Raw genomic sequence first — 25,973 nt, 5'->3', positions numbered from 1 at the left:
GAAGCATTAAATAGTTACTCATTTGCTAATATTTGAGATTTATAGGACTTAATCCACAATTATCAAAGCTCTTTTTTATGGTTGATGTTATTAAAATCTATCGACTATAAAATCCTCTTCAATCCTTGGTCTACTGTGGCTGGAAGAAGAAGAAGTAGTTATACAATTTTCCTTAATATCCCTTGTCTGAACACGGTGAAACTCAGTGAATGTTCCTGCTTTTCTCTCACCAAAACCCTGCTGATGTAAATTGCCAGTATGTGCCTGTTGAGTGATACTGGGTTTAATTTCAGTTACATCATTCTCATGACCAAACATCCTCTTGCCATTCAGGGTTAGATGTTCCTTGTATCTGCTCTTTCACTGAGTTGCCATGTCAGGTGGGTCAGTGGAAAATAGGTTTGGTAGCTATCCCTGCCCTGCAATATGTGAGAATGCTCTGTCAAAATCAACGTAGAGGTTGACAACTTCTCAAAGGAATTCAAGCTTCCACTTAATAGCTGAAAGAATTACATCATAATATTTTACATTTTAAGACATTTACAGGAGTCCAAAGCCAATAATGATGACACACTATTTTCCTAAGCAACTTACGTTTTAAACTACAAAATGCAAAAGTTCATCTCAGTATGGCCAAAAGCATTTGAGGGTGCTTTCAATGGTAGATCATTAACTGTTTTTTCTTGAACTTGGTCAAGATCAAAATACATAAAATCAACATAAAACACATCTTCTTAATGTCCATGCTATCTTCCAGGACCTATCCGAGGATTTTCTGCTGATGGTCATGCTTTATATCCTCACTTAAGAATAGCCCCAGATTATCCAATCAGGGTTTCTGACCCTAACTGTGATCCTGATTGCACAATATAAAATACACACTTATATTTTGATCATTTCTGCCCTTGAATTCCTGAGTTAAAGCTTCTTGTTATGGAACAGTGAAGAGTCTGCATTAAATCTGCACTGAAGCCCTGAAGAGCATCCCACCCCATCCCTGTAATGCCACAATAACCATGGCTAACCCACCTAACCTGCACATCCCTGGATGCTATGGGCAATTTTACATGGCTACCCCCACCTAACCTGCACATCTTTGGACTGTAGGAGAAAATTAGAGCAACCAGAGGAAACCCATGCAGAGACAGACAGAACATACAAATTCCACACATTCGCCCAGTTGGAATCAACCTGAGTCCCTAGTACTGTGAGGCAGCAGTATTAACCACTGAGCCACCATGCCGTCCTCTGTGGTTCAAAGTTCTACAGCCACTTTGAAAGCTGCAGAGGAAAGTACGCATGCAAGGTAGGTGTGAGCATAGGGTGGCTGGTGAGTGGAAGGGCTGTGAGCTAGGGTTCAGAATATCAGTGGTCCTGGAAACGTCATTGGGTTGGGGGACAGGTCAGAAGATATTGCTGGGGGAGGGTGGGGGTGCTCGGCGTTGAGTTTAATAGTTACTCAGGATTTTAATTCTCCAACCTTTCCTGGATAAATTTATTAAGTATAAGTGACCCTCTGAAACCTCCGGGACATTTTTGCAGTATAGCGACGTCGCTTTTTGATCCTTCGATGTCGGTTCTTCCTATCATTGTGAAGCAGAATTCACCAAGCGTTGGATTGTTCACCCACTAATAGGGAACGTGAGCTGGGTTTAGATCGTCGTGAGACAGGTTAGTTTTACCCTACTGATGTTGTGTTGTTGCAATAGTAATCCTGCTCAGTACGAGAGGAACCGCAGATTCAGACATGTCCTGGCAAATTCCTGAGGATTACACAACATCAGAATTTTTTTTAATTATATCAATGCACAATTCCAATCTATCATACAGGATTGATTATCTGGCCATGTGAATTTCTGAGCCATAATGTTTTACATCACTTGTGACCCAAACATAGGTAGTATTGCAGTGAGAAATATTAACTGTAAAATGATAATCTCTCAGCAATTTACAATATATGCCATAAATGCAAACCTTGTTTTGAGCACATTATTCCAGAAACAATGAGTAGCTTACAATATTATTAGTTAGCTTCCAATTTTAGTCTTAGCAGCTAAAAGTGATAGATTATTTATGAGCTTGTAATGCAGAGTAAAATGAAACATTGACTTGCAATACGTAGACTTGGGACATAATGTGCCTAAGTCTATTTATCTTTTCTTTCAAAACTGTCATGACTCTCTATGACAAAATGACTTGGAATTTGTAGTAACAATAATGATAAAATTATCAGCATTTGTTCTCTACCCTCTGAAATTCATAGCAACTTCTGACATCTGAACATGCACAACTCCAGAAACTGATGACAATGATTCTTTGCTTCTCAATAGGATGCATAGTTAAGGCCCTTGAATTAAAGTGAGCTTCCTCTTTGAGTGTTATTCACACTTCAGAAAAACTCTTGAAGGAGATAAACCTTACTGAATAGAGTGTAACTGGGTATTAGCAGCATTTTAAGTCACAATTATGTCTGAACAACCTCTTTGCTATTCAAAAAACTAATTTTATATTTGGGAATTGTCAATTTTTTCTACTATAGCAGATCACCATTATGTAGTGGAGCAGCCTTGATGGGCTGAATGGCCTCCTTCTGTTCCTCTGCCTGGTAGTGAAAGAAAATTCATAGATCTTTAATATGATAAAAGTTTGCTAAAATATTTCAGTTTCTACCTATTCCTCTAAGTTTTTCAATTTGATCATGGTGAATGAATAAAGACTCAAGGATAAGTGACGGCTTTTGCTTTTTGGTTTGCTGCCTATGAGAATTCTTCAATTGCTTGATGAGATTACTATTGCTACAAGCACCAGATACCTGGTAGTTGGCACTGGAATTAAATCCGTGCTTGAGAGATTGCTAGATCTTTGCAGGCAGCTTTCTTTAAGGTCAACCTTGAAAGTAATCATGTATCTGCTGACCACAAAATCTGGGCCATTTAGAGTCATAGAGTCATAGAGATGTACAGCATGGAAACAGACCCTTCGGTCCAACCCGTCCACGCCGACCAGATATTCCAACCCAGTCTACTCCCACTTGCTAGCACCTGGCCCATATGCCTCCAAACCCTTCCTGTTCATATACCCATCCAAATGCCTCTTAAATGTTGCAATTGTTCCAGCCTCTGGCAGCTCATTCCATACACGTACCACCTCTGCGTGAAAAAGTTGCCCCTTAGGTCTCTTTTATATCTTTCCTCTCTCACCCTAATCCTATGCCCTCTAGTTCTGGACTCACCGACCCCAGGGAAAAGACTTTGTCTATTTATTCTATCCATGCCCCTCATCATTTTGTAAGCCTCTTTCAGGTCACCCCTCAGCCTCCGATGCTCCAGGGAAAACAGCCCCAGTCTGTTCAGCCGTTCCCTGTAGCTCAGATCCTCCAATCCTGGCAACATCCTTGTAAATCTTTTCTGAACCCTTTCAAGTTTCACAACATCTTTCCGATAGGAAGGAGACCAGAATTGCATGCAATATTCCAACAGTGGCCTAACCAATGTCCTGTACAGCCGCAACATGACTTCCGAACTCCTGTACTCAATACTCTGACCAATAAAGGAAAGCATACCAAACGCCTTCTTCACTTAGCATTCCTGATTTCCACAACTTGGAAAATTTTGTTTTCACTTTCTGGAGGGATAATATCCTCAAATTGCTTGAGAATGCTATTCCTTTCGCAACTTTTTGCGTTAGGTCTACATTGTGACATTTGATGGAGCATATGTTATTCATACCTTGCATCCTAAAGTGTGATGCTTCAAAAACAAAAATGATCCTTTGTCATCTAATTGATAGTTCAACACAAGATGCTTCTAGGTCAATATACGGGCCAACTATATCTTCTCACATGAATTCAGCAATGGGATTTGAACAGCAGCTGAGAAATGGAGCTTCTGTTGCTCTAGGGACTTATTAATTTGTGCACATTTGACATACTTCTGTTAAGATGAAGTTACTAAATTAGATGAGCTGCATAATGAAACTTTGTGCAGTGGTATCCGAAATTGACACACTGAAATAGTTTGACTCCGAGGACCAAGCAAAGCACACGGGTTTCGCATAACAACTCAATTACTCAGAAATAATGCATCTTTGATGCTTTGAAAGGCCAGTTAGTGAGATCACTTGTGAGGAAAAAATTTCCTTCAGCATTAAATTCTCAGCAGTCTGTTTCGATTGTTTGAGACCAGAAGGGTAATCGGTTGGATTGTTGAAACAGTAGTAGAGCAGATCAGCTCCAATTTACTAATTAAAAATGTAATCATAAGTGAAATGAATCTCACCATTAATAAATTTGAATGAAGCGAAATAGACCGAGACTCCTGTAATAGCTAATTATTAGGAGAATTAATTCTTAACTGTTTATTGAGGGCTGCACCTGCTCAATTGAGAAGGTCATAAAAACAAATTGCTTTATGAAAAAGGCAAGGACATATAGGGCTCAATTTTCCTCCACTACAGTAATGGAAAATGCACTAGAGAGGTTTATTTCTGCTGCTACATTGCTGCAAATCTTCCTTGCTCTTTTCGCTGAAACCTTCTTCCATACAGACAAGTTGGCTGACTGCTCCTGGACTGCCTGACCAGATTAAACTGATGGTGTGGGCACAAGAATACATAACTTGGCCCATTTTCCCCATCTACCACCTCAATTGCTATCAATGTCACTGATGGCTAGGAGAGAGTGGCAGTACATATTGGGGGAAGCATCAAAATTTCTGCTGTGGCCATTGCAGGAGGGAAAGGATGAAAAAGACTATCTCTCCATCCTCAGGCCCTTAGCTTCACATGCAGGCCTCATTGGAAGGCTTACTTCCATGGGATTAGAAACATCTCCAAGGCACTTCTGCTCTCATCAGTGTCAACTCCTTCACCTTCTGTAAAGGTCCCTCTGCAGCAATGACCACAGTGCTTTGGTGGGGTTTATTATTTGAAGTAAATGCTACACACCTGACCTTAAGAATACCCTGCAAAGTTGTGAGCTGTTTGTGGAAAAAATGGACAGGCATCATGATGGCCTTGGGGCAGTGAGTAAAAGTCCTAGCTGTTCGGTGGCAAAACAGTGTTGAAGCACAGTCCAGGTCTGTTTATATAAAGAACCAGCAAAGGCAAAGGACATTGCTCAGTAAGGAAATGACGTTAATTGGCCACTTAAGTTGGTAGAGTAATTACATTTTTTGCATTAACACTTATTCATTTTTATTCTGACTAGTGTGATTAACTTTAAACTATTTTAATATCGCTCTAAAACTACTGCAGTGATTAACAGAAATAAAAATAATTATTTCAAGCATGTTTTCGCAAGTTTTAAAACTTCTGGACTGAGCACTTCATTAATATTTAAATTGTCTGTTGTTTCTTGAACCATTCAAATTACGAACAATTTTTTAAGGTAGAAAATGTTATTAAATTTTGTGTGAATAGTTGCAATTTTAATGGCGTTAATTTTTCACTTTCATTACACCCTGCATAACCCGGAGTCACAGATTCGTTGTATGCATGAATTTAGTGTAAGATACAATGGTGCAACAAAGCTATTCATTTAAGGATTTTTACTTGCCTGAAAAATGTTCACTGAGGAATCTGTTGTTTGAACAGTATTGACTACCTGCTTCAAGAAATGCACAAACCAGCAGATTCAAGTTCAATTACAGCTAAGCATAAAACTCTCTGCATTGATTGGGTCATTAAAAAGATCATAATCCACAGAAAATGTAGCAGTCTCAGCATTATTTTCAAGAACCTTGGCTGTTCCTGGTTGATGAACCAATTAATTCACCAACACTTGTTAGATACTTTGAGTATAAATCCTGAATTAGATTACTAACATGACCCAGATATCCAGTAAGTAATCTCAATCAAAATTTCTGTTCTGAAATGTACTGGATTCTTGGCAATTGTTTTTTTGTGCCTCAAAACAGAGGCATTCTTTGTGCAGAGCTCTTTATGCTGTGGTGGCTTTGTTCTGATCTTTTTGTTTCAAACTACTTAATTCCAACATATTTCAATTACACAAGAGTAAAATAGTGGAATTCTCAATAGAAATGTTAAAAGAAACCTCAGATTCATGTAAAATGTGTATTTTACAAATCAGTTGATGTATTTGGCCTAAAGTAGCACTGTATTAATCCCAGCCTTCTGTTGTTATGAACGTAATAAAGCTACCAATAATAATCTGCATTTAATTAACACTGAATTTTGAGGATACACAGTCACAGAATAATAAAGATCCAATCATGACCTGAAAAAAAAACTGTTACCACACCCCACCTACTGCACAGTTTGTAATTTAACATCCTTTTGAACATTGTGTTGAGCCATCATTCTACCTCATCGTTCAGAAAGATTGCCTTCTTCCAGCTTTATGACATTACTTCCTTCTGATTTTGTCAGCTCATTTCCTACTAAACCTTCATTTGTGCCTTTGTGATTTCCATATTTGACAGCTATAATGCATCCACTTTAGGTCACTGGAAGTTCTGATGTTTTAATAATTTATCAAACCAATTCTCGTCACCCTCCACCCATGTTCATACTCAACTACATTAATTCTAGGTCTTGCAGTATCTCAAATGTAAAGCTTATATCGTCTGCCATCAGCATACCTACATCTCCTCCAAACCTTCAAACTTCCCCCTTGAACCTTCTTACTCCTGTCATTTGTACACCCTGTGCTTCATTCATCCATGACCACATTTTCAGGCACAATGCCGCCCCCCCCCCATCCCATCTGTAAATTGCCTATTTTGGTTTATTGGCCTTTTCCTATCCCCCTCCTGCTTTGATTTTCCTTTTAGAAAATCAACTCTTTGATCACATTTTGGTTACCCTTGCTGCATCTTCACTGACCTTATGCTTACTCAATTTTAGTTTGCCTTTGTGAGGCACTTTGAAATATTTGGCTAAATTCTTGGCACTGTATAAATGTTTGTTACTGTTCCCGATGCTCATTCTTACCCTCTTTCAGCTCCTGCCCATGCATGTTGTATTCAATGCAAAGTTATATTCAACCTCTAGTTTCTGCTCGAATTATCAGGCTTGTGCTTGTCATTTGTCTGTTAACAACACTAAGATGTGTTCCATAATAATTTAGAAAATGTTCAATAATTTTAAGAAAAGGAAACTTCAGAAGTAACCTTTCAGGTTTCCAAAACACTTGAAGGGCATCTCATCATCATCATCGCTTTTTAAAAAAGCATTTCACATTGATTGACTTCATTGAATCTTAAGAAGTTTCTTTAATCTATTCCTAAAGCTAATGACGCACATGATCATGTATCTGAAAACATTCTTTTACAAGTTTTTTCTAGCTTAATATTTTTCAATGTTTGTAAATCTGGTTGGATCTTCATATCAATGTTCTAGCTACTTTCAGGAATGAGCTTTCTTGAAGTCATAGGCATATCTATATTTGAGATGAATAAATCACCTGGAATTTGCACAGCAAAGAAGCAATTATCATAAATTGAACTGGAGAAAAAGTTTGTTCATGAATAATGTGAAATAGAGATACGGTGGCAAAGATCACATACAAAGCAGGAACCTGGTGAGACTACTGATCAATACACTGACAGATTGACTAATATGGTGCACCATGCTTGCTGGAATGAGACTAAGGATCATTGAGCTAAAATTGTGAAGGACTAGGTTATGTTTCAAAGAATACTGCAGGGATATAGCTACAAAAACTATTTACTGTTGATATTTACTGAATATTTAGATGTTTACATCTTCAATGATTTCAACAGACCAAACAACAGAGAAGATTAAGCCAACACAAGTTGGTCTTTGGGAGAACCACTAATGATTGAGCAGTTGTTACAAACAGAACAATGTGAAGAAGAATAATGGGTAGTGACTGAAAGGTAGCATACAATCTTTCTATTTGCAAAGGCTTGGCAGTGAAGTGTCTGCACACTCATTCATTTTAACTATAACACCAAGTACAATGTGGATGCATTTTTGTAATATTAGGGCGGCACGGTCGCACAGTGGTTAGCACTGCTGCCTTGCAGCGCCAGACACCTGGGTTCAATTCCCACCTCAGGCAAATGTCTGTATGGAGTTTGCACATTCTCCCCGTGTGCGCGTGGGTTTTCTCCGGGTGCTCTGGTTTCCTCCCACAGTCCAAAAATGTGCAGGTTAGGTGAATTGGCCATGCTAAATTGCCCATAGTGTTCGGTGAAGGGGTAAATGTAGGGAATGGGTCTGGGTGGGTTGCTCTTCAGAGGGTCGGTGTGGACTTGTTGGGCTGAAGGGCCTGTTTCCACACTGTAAGTAATCGAAAAAAAAATACTCTTGCTATCGGTTATTCCAAGTGAGATCAGAATTATCAATCCTGAGTAATAACAGATGTAAAATTAATTTCTTTGTATTGTTGCATGGAAACTGCCATACTCTTACAGATCAATGATACTTGGAGATGCTGTACTGCAACATTTTAGTTAATTTCTAGAAATTAAAGGCTACTAAAACTATAGACTTGGACCATTTCCAATTTCAAAATTTCTTGATATTGTCACAAAGATAGTCCTTTCTTTTCCCTAAAAGCTGTTCCTTGACTCAAAGATACTCTGTCCTTGATTTCTTTCACAGGGATAATAAACCAGGTGAGGCTCCGACCAGTCTGGCTTGGTACAGAAGTGAAAAGGATTTTGAGAGATTTTTTGTTTATATGTAAACAGATGAAACTTCAGGCTAAAGTTGTTATGCTTTAGAAGTGACCAGTATAAAGAAAGGGGCGTGGTCAGCTCTCTAGCTGACCAAAGCAGTTTAGTTCAGTCTGAACTGGTAAGGAGTTCAACAGGTAGCTGTGTAGAAACTCACTCTCTCTTTCTGCCCTTCAACTTCAACCTGTAAGCATGTGGTTTTTGAAGGGTGTTTGCTTATTGGGACTGTTGTGTGTATTCATAACAGCATAATTAATGCTAGTTTGGATAGATTGAGTTCTGTCGGGGTTCTTCATTCTGTTCTTTATGTTTCAATGTGTAATTTTGTGAATAAATTTTTGTCTATTTTAAAATCTAGTAGTCAACCTAGCTATCTTACTCCAGGTAATTTTCACTGTACACTGTACACTTACTGAAACAAATTACAAAGTTATGGTCTGGAGCTGCCTGCTTAAGAATGTTTTGAGAAGTCTGGCCCAGTCCATAACAATATACATTTGTGAAGATACACATAAGGAATGCAAGCAAGTACACAAGCAAGGAAGGTGATGAGCAAATGATAGCAAACGATATTATCACAAGACCATTAATCCAGAGAGCGAGGTAATCTTCTGGGAACTTGGGTTCAAATCCCACCATGGCAGATGATGAAATTATTAATGATGACCATGAAATTGTTTTTGATTGTTGGGAAAAGCCCATCTAGTTCACTAATGTCACTTAGGGAAGGAAATCTGCGATCTATACCTGGTCTGGTTGACTCTTAACTGCCCTCTGGCAATCAGGAATAGACAATAAATGCTAGGCTAGCCATTGAAGCCCCTGTCCTATGAATGAATGAATGAATAAAAAGCTGTTGAGCATTGTTATGAAAGCCTTTACAAGACTACAGTGACCTATAAATTTAAAAAAACTGAAAGCCTCAAAGTAAACACAAAATATTTACAACAACACTATCCCATAAATGAACAATGTTTGGGTAGATGCCAGTACTGTAGCTCGAGTGGACCTTTTTAAGTTAAGTCCCCAGCAATTTCTGGAACACATATCTTGAATATTATTGTCAGAGTCCATAGTCTTTGCAGTATCAAGTCCCTCCACACTTTCCATGATATCACGTGGACTCAATTGAATTAAATAAAGACTGGCATCTGTGTTGCTGGGGATGATTCCAGGGGGCTGAGATGGATAACAGAACTTTGAGCTGAAGACTTGTAAATTTTTCAGGCTTGTCTTTTGAAAAGATGTGCTGGGCTCCCCCATCGTTAAGGAAGGGGATATTTTTGGAGCCTCCCATGTGTCATTTAAATGTCTAGTACTATTCACGATTGGATGTGGTTGAACTGCAGAGCTTGGATCTGATTTGTGTGTGGAATCACTTATTTCTATCTCTCACTTATGTGCAAAACAGCATAAGGAGCAAGTACCCTTGTGCTGTATCTCCATCAGACTGACACATCACTTTCAGATATTCCTGCTGCTATTCTTGGTATGTTACCTCCTACACTCTTCATTGAATCAGAGTTGATCTCCTGGATTGGTGATAATGGTAGACCGGAGATATGTTGGGACATAATGAATTATATATATGTGTATATGAATAATGTGGGAAAATGTGAAGCTGTACACTTTGACAGGAAGACTGTAGGAGCTGAATATTATTTAAATAAAGAAAAGCTGCAGACAGTTACAGCACAGAAAGATTTGTAAGTCCTCCTTCATAAATCACAAAAGGCTAACATACAGGTTCAGCAGGGGATAGGTAAGGCAAGAGGAATGTGGCCTTTATTTAAAAAAGGATAGAGTATAAAAGGGCAAGGATAGATTTAATTGAAACTTATAGAATACTGAACAGAGTGGATGTCGGGAGAATGTTTCCATTGGTAGGAGAGACTAGGATCCAAGGGCATAGCCTTAGGGTAAAGACCTTATAGAACGGAGATAAGGAGAAACTTCTTCAACCAGGAATTGGTGAGTCTATGGAATTTATTGCCAAAGAAGGTTGTGGCGGTCAGGTCGATGAGTATATTTAAGACAGAGATAGCTTCTTGATTGAAAATGTGTTGCTGGAAAAGCGCAGCAGGTCAGGCAGCATCCAGGGAACAGGAGAATCGACGTTTCGGGCATAAGCCCTTCTTCAGGGCTTATGCCCGAAGCGTCGATTCTCCTGTTCCCTGGATGCTGCCTGACCTGCTGCGCTTTTCCAGCAACACATTTTCAGCTCTGATCTCCAGCATCTGCAGACCTCACTTTCTTCTCATAGCTTCTTGATTGTCAAGGGGATCCCGTGCTATGGGAAGGAAGTGAGAGAATGGGGTTGAGAAACTTATCAGCCATGATTGAATGGCAGAGACAAAAAATACTGCAGATGCTGAGATCCAAAGTAGACAGGTAGGAGACTGGAAGAACAGCAAGCCAGACAGCATCAGGAGGTGGAGACGTTGACTTTTTGGGTGTAATCCTTCTTCAGGGCTCCTGACTCCTGAAGAAGGGGTACACCCAAAACGTCGACTTCTCCACCTCCTGATGCTGCCTGGCATGATTGAATGGTGGAGCAGACTCACTGGGCCGAATAGCCTAATTTCTGCTCCTGTTTCTTGTGATCTTGTGGTCTAAAAAGAGGGAAGTTATGCTCAGACTATATAAGGTACTAGTCAGACCACTAGGTTTGGGCCCCTTATCCTTGGATGGATATATTGACATTGAAGACTGTCCAGAAAAGGTTCATTAGGCTGGTCTCAGGTTAAGAGGGAGTGTTTGATTTGAGAGGTTAAATAGGTTGGGTCTGTGCTCTTTGAAATTGAGAAGAATGAAAGGTGACTTTATTGAAATACACAAGATTCTTAGCGAACTTTGATAAAGTAGTTGTGGAGAGTTGTTTTCCCTTGTGCGAGCATCCAGGATCTGTGCTTCCAAATAAGCCTGTTGGGCTATAACCTGGTGTGTGATTTTTAACTTTGTCCACCCTAGTCCAACACCAGCACCTCCAAATCTTGCCTATTTAAGACAGAGGAACCTCTTGTTTGAGAAGGTAGTGAATCTGTGAAGTTCTTTACCATAGGTTGATGCAACTGGCTTGCCAGGCCATTTCAGGGGGCAGATAAGAGTCAACCAGATTGCTCTGCATCTGGAGTCATATGTAGGTCAGACAAAGTAAGGATGGCAGATTTTCTTCCTGAACTATAATAGTGAGCCAGATGGAATTTTACACCAATCAGGTGTTTACATGGTTTGATGTTATTTTTAATTTTATTCTGAATTTTATTGGATCCTAATTTCACTTGTCTGGTATGATGGGATTCAAACCCGTGTACCTGAAACCCATTCGAACAGAATGATTATGTAAGCTTATTGTTTACTTCAGAATCAGAATCCTTACAATGTGGAAGCAGGCCATTCAGCCCATTGAGTCCACGCTGACCCTTCTAAAAACATCCCACCCAGACCCATTTCCGTACCCTATTCCTGTAAGCCTGCACATCTCATGGCTAATCCACATAACCTACACATCCCTAGACACCGTGGGCAATTTAGCATGGCCAGTCCACCAAACTGCACATCTTTGGACTGTGGAATGAAACTGGAGCATCCAGAGGAAACTCACACAGAGTCTTGGAGCATATTCAAACTCCACATAGATTGTTGCCCAAGGGTGGAATCGAATCCAGGTCCCTGGCGCTGTGAAGCAGCAATGCTGGAGCTTTTCATTATTAGTACAGTGACAGTTCCACTGTGCCACCGCCTCCCCGGAGGAGACCTAAAAATTATTAACTCTGTTTCCCTCGACACATGCTGCCAGTGTTTCTCCAGGACATTCTGTTTTGTTTCAGCTCTCAATATGCCCAAGCTCAGTGCATTGGGGTTCAGATTCTCACAGCAAGTCAATACTGACATTTTGGCATCTGCAACCTGCTGAAACAAGACCTGTAACCCACTGGACCAGGTGAGTATCTTTTACCAGTCACTGATAAGGTGGTTACTACTAAAGGACTCCTACCCAACTTGTCCAGGTATCTGCCTTTCCTTAGAATTCTGCATTATGCTCTCTTGCAAGAAGAGAAAACAATGCTGTGAGTGGAAGAAATAGCTTAGGTGCAGAAGAAGGAATTACAACATTCATGGAGATTGATTGTGGAACTTGGGTGTGAAATGGTACAGGTGTGATGGTATGCATTTGCTTGCTGTTCAGATGAAAAGGACAATGGGGAATGAGTGGAGCTGCACAATGTGTTGTTCTGAGAAATGCCTCAATGGAGATTGCAAGTGAAGTCAGAGTGTGAGATCATTTGAAAGTGTTTTCAGATTTACCTGATCTTTTACTCTCCTGCTGAGATCTTTGAACCTTTTGGATTATTGTCTTCAGATTCAAGGCTCCATTGTCTTGCTGCTCACATTTTCCGGCCATTGCCATCTACATTTACTTAGTTGGAGAAGCTGGCCCCTTTCTCTTGTCCTTGGCAAACGTCACATTATTTTAGCCCTTTAGATCTTTCAGTTTCTTAACCAGAGATACCACTGAGAGATCTAGAGGCAGATATCTGGTCTCCTTTCCATTCTGTGTGCGCTGATGCCATAGCAATCAATGTGCAGGTCAATCGTTCTAAACTGAGTGTTCCACTAATTAGAAATCCTTCCTTTGATAGTTTTGGTACAGCTGCCATCTTGCAATGGCCAGGAAACCCAGTAGAAGGATGTTATTCCCTTGACTGGTTTAAAGAACCATGTCAAAGCTGGCAAACCAGAGAAACAGGTTGCTGATCCGCTACCAGCCTCCCATTCACATGCAGGTCTGCGATGATCTCCAATTATATCCCACAAAGGGATATACATGTGGTATGATGTTCTTTGTTTCCTGAAAAAAGCCTGACAGATCCAATTTTTTTATGATGTCTCACATTAGTGAAAAATATAATTTTGTCACTTACGTCTGCAGGAAAGTCGCTTTTATTAGTTGTAATCAATAAAAATATGCTTAATATGACGCATTTGTAAAAGTAGTATTTGATAACACTTCGCAAGCAGCTGATAAATATTTTATCAGTGTAAAGATTAATGTCATTCAACCAGTGGTGGACTGTATACTTGTATTACAAAGAAAGAAAAATCCAGACTTACCATTTGGTGGTGCAGAAAGTTTGATTGTATGTGAGAACCTTCACTTCACACAAATAATGAAGGGGAGAAAATGAAGTTAACTTTTGCAACCGTAGCAACTTTTCATAGCAACACAGTCAAGTTAGTGTGTTTTTTAATCCACAGTACCAAAATTATTAAATGTTTTTTATGTTTCACAATTGACTTCCAACAAAATAAAAATACAATCTAAAAATGCCAGGTATGTTTGTATTCTGTAATAGTAACTTTAGGGCACTGGGCCACACATGCACTTTGTATTTGAGTTACAAACCTCCTGAAGCCTGATATTAAAACATTATATTCAGCCATTCCAGACTTCCAGGCAAGCTTTAATCTGAAAGAATGAGAGTCAGGATTATACCTTCACCCTGCAGCTATTGACCTAGAAATACATATTTGTTTTGTGGAAAGCATTATGTGAACATTTTACTTTGTCTTGAGTTGTCCTAACTTTTGATGAGTGTGTTATGATGTTAATTGTATATCTTCAGCAGGTGGATATGGGAATTTAGAACTTTGATTGCTGTAAAACATGTTGTGACACAATAGTTTTATGTTGCTTGAATAGAAGACAGACAAATTGCTGCTTTGCATATCATTTTCTATTTGCATTTCTAAAGCAGTGTTTGAAATCAAGAAAACTTAAATGTAAATAAGATCTGAAATATAAATGAGATCTGTGCAGTACCACTTACATCCACATTTTTTTCTTTAGTTTTTCTGATGATTTAAGATTCAATTCCCTCAAATTAAACCTCACCCATTAAATTGCCCAAGACCCAACATTGAAATTGAGAGATTCTGGTGAGGACATTTATTCAGGATGCACTCATCTAAATTGGTTTGTGGGCTTTTCTTGCTGGCTGATATTTCTTGCCCATCCCTCGTAGACCTTGAGAAGACCTTGATTGTCTTCTTGAGCTGCTGCAGGTCTTGGGGCACAAGCACACCCAACTGTGCTGTTAGGGAGTAAGTTTCAGGATATCGAGCCAGTGACAGTGAATGGAAGACAAAATCATTTTGAATCAGGATGTCTCTGAAAAGTAAGACATATCAAAAGGTATGTCACAAGCGTGTTTTGGATTCTGAGCAATGTGAATTGTGGCAGTCTCAGATGAGCAGTCCAGCCAGGCCGATCTTGGTGTTGGCAGCATCTTGTTGCAATTTTCTGATTTTTTTAAATCAACCTGTTCAGAAGTGAGTGATATCCCTGAAGCAGATTGGACTTGAATCCGGACATCTGGCTCAAAAGCACAGACATTACCACTGTGCCACAAGAGTACCTCAGCTCAAGTTTTATACTTTTGACAAGTGACAAAGCAAGTTTCTCTCTGGGCAGTGGTGAGCTGCCAATTGTGGGGGCATGATTGTTTGTGAAACACCTTGTTGACAGCACAACTCACCTTATTAATATTCACCTTCCAATCTTTCAAAACATTGCAAGCATGTCAAATGATCAGAGCCGAGAGTGTGGTGCTGGACAAGCACATCAGGTCAGACAGCATCCGAGGAGCAGGAGAATTGATGTTTTGGGCAAGAGCCCTTCATCAGGAATGTGGCTGTGAGCCAAGGTGGTGGAGAAATAAATGAGAGAGGGTGGGGCTGGGGGGGAAGTTGGTGAAATACACATTGATGCTGTGTGGTTAGAGGGCCCCAAGGCAAAAGATGAAGTATTCTCTCAGAGGGGCTACCAAGTGAATTTACCTCACTGATTGCTTCAAAGGACCTCTATATTGGTAACCAGGCACTATAGTTTCAGGGAACACACTATGGACCATGGCACCACACTTCTCGGAAATTGGCATCTAACATGTGCCAGCCTCCATGAACCTTTACGTAAAGGCTCTCTGACCACTTACAGAATGCTTCTGCACTTCAGTGCTGAACCTTGGGCTATATCAATGACTATCAATGTAATTCTGTTGCAAAGGCACTGCGTTCAGGGGCATGAGCCCAGTTCATGGACCAGACTAGGCTGCATTTGCTGTCATGGTGCTCACTCACTGTCAGAGAATTGTCCAATTATAAATAAAGCTTGAATGCAGATCTTGTGAAATTGACACTGGTTTATCTCACCATAGCATGGGAAGAGAAATTGACTGCACTTATGCAAAATGGACACATTGCACAGTTGCGTCAAAAGCCCTCTTCTCTGAGCCCCAGGTAAATTGGTTCTTGTAGGGTTATAAGAGATCGATGTTAATGACAAGACAATACAGTTTCAATCACATTTGATAGAAACAGTGCGGTCAGTTAACAATGGCAACCGGAGGTTAGTTAATCCACAGAAATAAGTGCTAGTATTCAGCATCTTGGCTGCTATAATTTCATAGGGGAGTGAGGATTCATCTCAAGTATCCTGGTGCCATTTAGTCTGCATGGGCATTGTGGTGGCTGGGTTCCTGGAGAGACAGGAAGCTTCAGGAGCTGCGATGCCATTGTGAGGCAGTGAATCTCATGAGCAAGTCATCTAGATAACATATTCCTTTAGTCAGCAAGGGCTTAGGTAATGTCACTTTTACTGTCTGTTCCTGAGTGTGGCAAAATTGAGGTAGCAGTGGCATTATGGATAGGCCCTCTTTGCCGAAGGACAACCATAGTGTCTATAAGCAAGTGGTCTATAGGTAGAGTGGTTTTTCCTTCTCCCACACTCACTCTGAGCCTACTTTGATGCTCATGGCATCCCCCTGCCTTGCATTGCCTTGTTCTGCCCTTTCATGCTTTATTTTTAGTGCATGTAGGAATGTGTTATGAGCAAATGATTATTCAGTGTAGAGGGTGTGCAGGGTTTGTGATGTCGGTAATTGGGCTGTGTGAGCAAGTGAGGGATGCACAAACTCCAGTGGGGTGGGGTAGGTACAGTCAAGGAGAGAGTGAATGTGAGGCATTGGAGAAAAGATGTCGACACTTATGCTGGTAGGATGGAGAAAGTCACTGACCCACTTCTTACGGTGACACGTGTTCTTCCAAATGGTGGAGAATGCTTTATCCCTGGTTGCAATCTTGGACCAGGTTGGCATGGTCTGTTGTTATGGCTTCCACTGCTGGTATTGAAGGTACCTTGGTACCATGCTGTCTGGGTTATTCGCTGGTGAGTTGTACTGAAATGGAGCGTGATAAAGGGGGCCAGCATCAGACATGAGAGGTCCAATAGCAATGGGGTAGGTAGTTAATAGGCTGAGTTTGGTCAAATACAGTGAGAAAACTCACTTGGCCTTATGTTGGAAGTGGCTCCAAAAATCCTGATGCAACTCAGAGGGTAAAAAGAAACAAGATTTAGCCTTAAGAATCTTTCTAGTGATCAACAAAACCATAAAATGATTCAAAATAGTTATTTTGAAGTCATTTTTTGCAGATGATTGTCGGGTTACTGGGAATTGCCAACCCACTCATATTAAAATGTTTAATTTTGGTGAGGCATTTTCAGCTGAATCAATAAAACTGTAAGACTCTTGAATACCTCAAGGGACACCACATAATACCAAGAAGAAAAGAAGTAATAATGTGCTGTTTGATGAAAGATTTTCAGTTTGTCATACTGAAATAAATATCAGAGAGGTGTAGAATTTAACCTCGGCAAGCTCAAATACAGTTTTGGCTGAAATTTACCATTTGTAATCTGTTCTTGGCCTTCACAATGCTGTCACTATTTATGTCATTATTACTGTTTGAATCATTGCATTCTCCTTTACTACTGGTTTTCTGCGAATATGTTTGTTGTTAAGATCATTTGTATCTTTTCGAATAGGGCAGTGAATAGTTTCAGTCGATCGCTTGTGCATAGTGGGACCCACCTGCTTATTGCTTCCATTGAATTCAAAAATAAAACTGTGTTTTCTGACTCTCAATGGATAAGTCAAGAAAGAAATTTGTTCCCTCCCCCCAAATTAAATCAATAAATACAATTGTTCATGTGATGTAATGAGTCACAACAGTCAAATACTTGATGTTTAAATTGATTTACTCCCCATTTGATTTTTATTCAAGAACAACTTGAATCATCATCAGAGAGCATCATCAGAGAGCATTCCTTACCAGCCTTTAACCTTTGCTTCAAAGGTACCTCGACAGGCCATTCCCCAAAATACTAAACTGTTTCTTTCGAAGTTAAAAAACACGCACCAGGTTAGTTAGTGTTTCCAATTAAACCTGTTGGACTATAACCTGGTGTTGTGTGATTTTTAACTTTGTACACCCCCAGTCCAATACCGGCATCTCCAAATCATGTTTCTTTCGGGGTTTTGCAGAAATGATATTTATTGACTGCCTTGGCTCACACTTATCCAATCACCTAATTCTGAAGAAGAGTCACTGGACCTGAAGTATTAACTCTGCTTTCTCTCTGCAGATACTGGCAGACCTGCTAAATTTCTCCAGCAATTTCTGTTTTTGTTTCAGATTTCCAGCATCTGCAATTCTTTGCAATGTGTTGGTTTCACCTAATTCTTTCCCCCAGTATCCTTCCCTCTTCACTGCTTCCAAAGCTAGGACTTATCCACAGAACAGCATAGCAATGAATCTGCCCAAAACTTCAAACAAATGAGTGATGTGTGGAGCTGAAATACTTGACTGGCTTCTGAAAGCAGCCTTCATGGAGCAGTTAGCACTCTGTTATTTAATTCATTGCATTCTTTTCCATGCAAATTGAGTATTATTCTGCTTCATTTGTAGAGATTCATCTGATCTGCACTCATTTGTAACTTCTAACAAATTAACTGAATGTTACATTAACAATTTGCCAGCTGCAATAAAATTAACTGCCAATGACATATTGGAAAGAAATTGGAAGGGTAAATTCTATTTAGTATTGTCAAAATAACATGACCTAGAAATTAGCCTTAGTTGATTGGACAGCTGGAACAACCACTGGACTGGTGCAGGTTAAGCCCTGGGGTCACTAAAGATTGAAGTTAACATCATATTCCAATTTTGAATAGACAGGAGGCTAAGGTCTTTGCATATTTGTTGGCTGCTGCTACCTTAATTCTCACCAGAAATTTCCCTTTCCCATTTTCTCATAACAGTACAAAAATTCCATGTTCAGATTTCCATGGTTGGAATTTTATTATCAGTCATGAATCAAACCATGGGTCCTTCGCGAAATGTGGGTCCTGTGTCTGCACTCGCAAGTGGTGGGACCGTGGAAGGAACTTTTGCAGGTGACAGCTAAAGTAGAGGCTACCTCCAGAATGGCTTCTTTGAACTGCTAGTCAAATTGGAGGGTCAACTGCTTGGCTGCCATTAATAACTGGCCACTGCTGACTCTGCAAAGGGGGAGGTGAGGACATTTTCATATTGAGAAGATCTCGATCAGCTAGGAAGTAATTTCCTTCATATGCTGGGGCCAGGCAGACCCAAAATGGAAGGCAACTCTCCCTTCTCTACAGAAGCGACATGCGGTAAAGAATAATACAGAATCATTACTCTGAGTGAAGAAATTACTCCTCATCTCTATCTTGAATATGCAGCATGGGCATTTCTGAGTAACGCCTTTCTTCTGATTATGCTCTCTGGTCCTAGACTCTCCCACCAAGGTAAATAACCTTTCTGCGTCTCCCCTGTCAAATGCCTTTAAAATCTTATGTTTCAATAAGGTTGCCTCTCATTTTTCTATAATCCAATGAGTACTGGAACAAATTAAGCTCTCCACATAAGGCAGTCACTCCATACCTTTTTGCTTTCGTGCACCTCCTGTGCAGCCATAACCTTGTATGCTTCACTCTATCTAAATATCCTACAATCTGTATTTCCTTGTATGTATGTTATGATCTGCCTGTACTGCTACACTTTTCACTGTACTTAGGTACATGTGGCAACAATAAGTCAAATCAAATCAACCTAGTGAACATTCTCTGGACTGCTTCTAATGCAAGTATATCCTTCCTTAATTTAGGAGCCCACAAAGTGCTGGGTGGCTATGCCACTGACATTGCATTTGTCAGAATGCTCTGTAATGGTGGGTAGGAGTTGACCTTCTGTCTCAATGCCTTCTCCTTCTATGTTACTAAATCTTCCTACTACACTCCAGAGAGCTGGTAAGATCTGAGCCCATATGTCTCAAAATAATAAAAGAGAAATCAAAGTCCCTTGTGTATTTTTGCTTTCATTTGATGTATTGCATGTGGAATTTCCTGACGCAACCTCCCCAGGTAATAATATTTGCAGAACAGCAGATATGTGCCTGACCCCACTTAATTTATACAATTCCCATGTCCAGTTTTTGAAGCAATGCATAAATATTAGAAATTGAAGCAAAAATTGTTTTGAACGAGTGAGTTTAAGTGTTTAATATTGCACTGATTTTTCCTGGCAAATGTTATTTTCAAATCATAAATTGAAATTGTGTTATCTATCTGTCTCTCTCTCTCTCTCTCTCTCTGTGTCTTTTCACGTGCTTCAGATTGCCGCTCTGAAGGTAACAAGGCTTGACGTCCAATGTTTGGTGACCCCATGTTGCCTCCATCCAATCAACCCAGCTAATTTCTGTGCTGTTATTTCAAAGACACTTAATACAATTCAGCCTTCTAATTTCTTTCCAATATGTCAGTGGCAGGATATTTTTGTGCAATTGGCAAACTCTTAATGTTGTGTTCACTTAATTTGTTAAAAGTTACAAACCATACAGATCAGATGAGTCTATACAATTGGAGCAGAATAATACTCCATTTGCATTGATACAGTTTAAAAGGTTAAATAATAGAGAACAATATGTTCTGGCAGATGACACAATGGAACCAAAATATTTGCCATTTGACACGTCACAGATATCATCTTCTGACATGAGATATTTTTGTATCAAAATGAAATTTGAAAAATTACTGAAAATGACCCAATTATACACTTTCAATTTGAAAAATTGTCAAAGGCAAATTTTTTGGATTCTGTTGTGCCATCTGCTAAAGCAATTTGCTCTCTATTATTTAATCCGTTGAACTCTATTGATATAAATTGAGTATAAGATGAGAAGAATAATCTGATCGATAAAGTTAAAGTTCTAAACATAAGAATGTAAGAAATAGGAGCAGGAGTAGGCCATCTGGCCCATCAAGCCTAGTTCGCCATTCAGTAAGATCATGACATATCTTTTCATGGGGTCAACTTCACTTACCCACCAGCTCTCCATAACTTGTAATAACTTTACTGTTCAAAAATCTGTTTTTGCCTTAAAGACATTCAGTCAGGCAGCTTCAACTGCTTCACTGGGCCAGGAATTCCACAGATTCATAACCCTTTGGATGAAGAAGTTCCTCCACAACCAAGTTTAAATTTGCCCCCCCTTATTTTGAGGCTATGCTCCCTCGTTCTAGTTTCACCCTCCAGTGGAAGCAACCTCCCTGCTTCTATCTTATCTATTCCTTTCATATTTTTATATGTTTCTATATGATTCCCCCCACATCCTTGTAAATTCCAATGAGTATAATCCCAGTCTACTCGATGTCTCCTCATAAGCCAACCCTCTCAATTCTGGAATCATCCTCGTGAACCTCCTCTGCACCCCAAACACTTAACACGTTCATCAAAATTCCTCTCCACTATTTTAACAAGGATCTTACTTTCTAAAATAAACGGATGAATCCCTCTACCAAAACAGGGATGAGAGAAATTGCAGGCAATCATGTTTGTGTTATTACTATTGCCCTCTAGTTTACTTTCAGGATCTTATGAATATGAAATTAAGGCAATAAAGGATTCATTTCCATAGAATGTTGCAATCAATGGATAGAAAACCTTGACAAATACATTGCTCATACAAATAGAGTTAATTTAATAGAATACAAAGGATACAATCCCTGACCCCTTACAGCATATTGAAGCCTGTACTTCACATTGAAACTACAGATTGCTTCTTATCAGCTTGCAATCATTACTCTCGAACATTGATTTATTCTAATTCATTTTACATACATTCTGATTATTTATATTTAGTGAGTAATTGTTCTGAGATTATGACCTCTGGTCCTAGACTCTCCCAAAAACAACCTTCTCTGGACTGCCTCCAATACTGGTATATCTTTCCTCAAATAAAGGAGCCAAAACTGTTGCAGTTGTGACATGATAGGTGATTTGCAGTTTTAGCAAGTTTTTCCTATTTTATACTTCCATTTCTTTGAAATAAAGGCCAATTTACATTGGCCTTCCCTATTACTTGCTAAACTTGGATGGCAACTTTCTGTGATTTATGACTCTCATATCCATCTGTGCTTTCTGCAGTCTTTCTCCATTTAAATAATATCCAGAGCTGAAGAAGGGCTTATGCCTGAAACGTTGATTCTCCTGCTCCTTGGATGCTACCTGACCTGCTGCACTTTTCCAGCAACGCATTTTTCAGCTCTGATCTCCAGCATCTGCAGTCCTCACTTTCTCCTCTTAAATAATATCTAGCACCTCCATGCTTCCTGCGAAAGTGCATAACCTCACATTTCCCCACATTATATTCCATCTGCCAAGTTTTTGTCCAATCACTGAACCTATTGGCTCTTGTGAGATCCCCACCACTTAGAGTCATAGAGTCATAGAGATGTACAGCATGGAAACAGACCTTTGGTCCAACCTATCCATACTGACCAGATATCCCAACCCAATCTAGTCCCACCTGCCAGCACCTGGCCCATATCCCTCCAAACCTTTCCTATTCATATACCCATCCAAATGCCTCTTAAATGTTTCAATTGTACCAGCCTATACCACTTCCTCTGGCAGCTCATTCCATACACGTACCGCCCCCTGTGTGAAAAAGTTGCCCCTTAGGTCTCTTTTATATCTTTCCCCTCTTATCCTAAACCTATGCCCTCTAGTTCTGGACTCTCCAACCCCAGGGAAAAGATTGTATATTTATCCTATCCCTGCCCCTCATGATTATGTTAACTTCTATAAGGTCACCCCTCAACCTCCGACACTCCAGGGAAAACAGCCCCAGAATGTCCAGCCTCTCCCGATAGCTCAAATCCTCCAACCCAGGCAACATCCTTGTAAATCTTTTCTGAACCCTTTCAAGTTTCACAACATCTGTCTGATAGGAAGGAGACTAGGATTGCACGCAATATTCCAACAGTGGCCTAACCAATGTCCTGTACAGCTGCAACATAACCTCCCAACTCCTGTAGTCAATAATCTGACCAATAAAGGAAAACATACCAAAAGCCTCCTTCACTATCCTATCTACCTGCGACTCCACTTTCAAGGAGCTATGGACTCCAAGGTCTCTTTACTCAGCAACAGTCTCTAGGGCCTTACCATTAAGTGTGTAAGTCCTGCTAAGGATTTGCTTCCCAAAATGCAGCACCTTTCACTTATCTGAATTAAACTCCATCTGCCACTTCTCAGCCAATTAGCCCATCTGATCAAGGTCCCGTTAAAAGACGCCTAAGGGGCAACTTTTTCATGCAGAGGCTGGTACGTGTATGGAATGAACTGCCAGAGGAAGTGATGGAGGCTGGTACAATCGCAACATTTAAGAGGCATTTGGATGGGTATATGAATTGGAAGGGTTTGGAGGGATATGGGCCGGGTGCTGGAAGATTGGGTTGGGATATCTGGTCGGCATGGATGGGCTGGACGGAAGGGTCTGTTTCCATGCTGTACATCTCTATGACTCTATGACTTGCAAATGGCCATCCTGAAAATTCCACCCTTATCCCAATGCTATCTTCTATCAGTTAGCCGATTCTTCAGCCATGTTAATACACTACCTCCCACACCACGGGTCTTATCTTAAATAGCATAACATGTGGTATCTTATCAAATGCCTTCTGAAAATCCAAATATATTACATCTTTATCTACACTGCATGTACTTCTCAAAGATTTATAATAAATTTGTCAGGCTTGATTTTCCCTTTTGTAAAGCCATTCTGAATCTGCTTGATCATATTGTGCATTTCTAAAAGGTTCTTTATTAAAGATAAATATTTTCATGTAAGACACCTTAAGCTAACTGGACCATAATTACATTTTTTTTCATCTTCTTCTCTTTGTGAATAAATGTGTTACATTGTCAGTTTTCCAAACCTTTAGGACTCTTTCAAAGGATTCGTGGAAGATTAGTAACAATGCAAACACTACCTCTGTAGCTTTAACTTTCAGTATCGTTGGATGTATCCCATCACATCCAGGGGACTTATTGATCTTTAGCCCCATTAGTTGCCTTTGCACTTTTTCTTTAACGTTTGTTATTGTGCTTATTTCATCTTCCAATTTTGCACTTGATTATTTCATAATTTTGAAATGCTGTTAGTGTTTTCTTCTGTGAAGTCTGATGCAAAGTATTTGTTCAACTTCTCTGCCATTTCCTGGTTCTCCATTATTATCTCCCCAGCCTCATTCTCTAAGGCGCCAATGTACACTTAGGCCTTTCTCTTCCTTTTTATGAATTTAAAAGAATCTGATATCCATCTTGTTATGACTTGATTGTCCCTTTAATTTAGTGTCCAAAAGCTCATGTACCCTAACAATAATTATCCTGTTATTTTAAAAGTAATGTCTAACTGGGCATGTGATTCACTTGCTGACAACATTTAGTGTACTTAGGTTATCTGAACAATTTAAATGTATGCAGCACCTTTAACATAATGAAATGTCCAAAGGCACTTTGCAGGAGCATTATAAAATAAAGTATGACACCAAATCACTGAAGATATTAAGAAATGTATTTTCCTCACTGGCAAATTGGTTACATATGTGCAGGGAGAGGTACAAAGGAGTAACATTCTTAATACACCCAGAAGCAAGCACGGGGTCAAAATTTGATCTTGTATTCACTTGTTCAGTTGAGGCTTTACTGTAAAATAATTCTAACACAACATACAGAGTAAAATATTGAAGAAGGTAACTGTCCAAAGTGTTGTCACAGAGGTAAATTTCAGGAAATGTCTTGAAGGAACAAAACAAGTTTGAGATGAAAGGTGTCGTGAGAAGTTCTGAATGTTAGGGCCTGAATAACGGAAGACATGACCACCATGAGTAGAGTAATTATGACTGGAAATTCCATAGAACTTGATTTTGAATGTCATAGGTTTAAATAGCAAAACTGTGCATTTTTCTTAACTGGAGACACTTTCAAAATTACAAGTCTAGTTTTGTTGTTTTCTCAAAGCTAAAAATGTTGGATGTTTATTTACAAGACAGGAAAATATAGCTAATGCAGAAATGTCATCATTTATAAAGTCATCAAAACAGTGTTTGACTGAGATGGGGCAAAGAATTTTGTGTGAAAAGTAAATAGCCTGTATATTATGTTTTTGCACCATATGAGATGTATAATCTCTCAGTTTCATAATTGTTTTATGATTTTATAATCAGATTAAATTGCCACATTTACTATATTTTACTCCCTTATGAGGAAACATCCTTCAAATTTAACTTGGAGGATTTGATATTGCCAAATGTGTAAGACGGCACCTATCATGGCATTATCGATACAATGACCGAGTTTTTCTTTGTGTTCTGACCAATGTAACGTATTAATTATTTTAAACATTTTAGAATAAGTTGGTGAATATCTGATGAAGTAGCAAACAATGTAATTTCTTTAGCAAATTGTTTATATATAATTTCTGCACTTCCATTAGTCCTGGGCCATATTTGCTCAATGTAAGCACAGATACCATTCTGAACAGAAATCCTGTTCAAAGAGCCCATAAAGAACAGAACCAAAGATTTAGCATAAATTTTGATTTCACATTATATGCTGTGTTAACAAACCAATAACATTTTAAGTCTGTTTCAGTTTATTGAAAATAGGGAAAAGAAGGAAAGCAAATATTATCTGGTAATGTGCTTGTATCATGGACCGGGCGCTGCCAGGTGGGACTAGGTTGGGTTGGGATATCTGGTCGGCATGGGCGGGTTGGACCGAAGGGTCTGTTTCCATGCTGTACATTTCTATGACTCTGTGACTCTACTCACTGTGCTGAATTTTCTCAGTGAAATTCCATTGCACGCTTGATCGGAATGGTAGCCAATTAAAAAGCTGCCCAGTTGTGCATGCTGGCTCCCCTTTCAGAAAGCAAATCCCAGAATTAAATACTGCTCTAGTATTGGAAAAGATCTTGCAACAAAGCATAGAGAAAGATCCTCTGATTACAAATGCAGTCCATTGAGTGGTCATCTTTTTTTTTAAATTGGTAATGCCATTGCTATTAATCCTTGGAATTCTTGTTGCTTATTTCAAACACTT

General features: G+C 39.5%; 1 protein-coding gene and 1 long non-coding RNA gene across 5 annotated transcripts in view; both read left to right on the top strand.

Annotated features, from left to right (window-relative positions):
• il1rapl1b (interleukin 1 receptor accessory protein-like 1b) overlaps positions 1–25,973 on the top strand; it is a 1,390,568-nt gene that overhangs the window by 893,784 nt on the left and 470,811 nt on the right. The window lies entirely within an intron of this gene.
• On the top strand, positions 1,657–9,919 carry LOC122555082. Its single transcript, XR_006313153.1, has 3 exons — positions 1,657–1,749; positions 6,089–6,093; positions 9,908–9,919. It is a non-coding gene; the product is annotated as an uncharacterized LOC122555082 (long non-coding RNA).

The sequence above is a fragment of the Chiloscyllium plagiosum genome, chromosome 12, assembly GCF_004010195.1.
Source record: "Chiloscyllium plagiosum isolate BGI_BamShark_2017 chromosome 12, ASM401019v2, whole genome shotgun sequence".
Lineage (NCBI taxonomy): Eukaryota > Metazoa > Chordata > Chondrichthyes > Orectolobiformes > Hemiscylliidae > Chiloscyllium > Chiloscyllium plagiosum.
The sequence above is the reverse complement of the archived record's forward strand: the minus strand, read 5'-3'. Positions and strand labels throughout refer to the sequence as shown.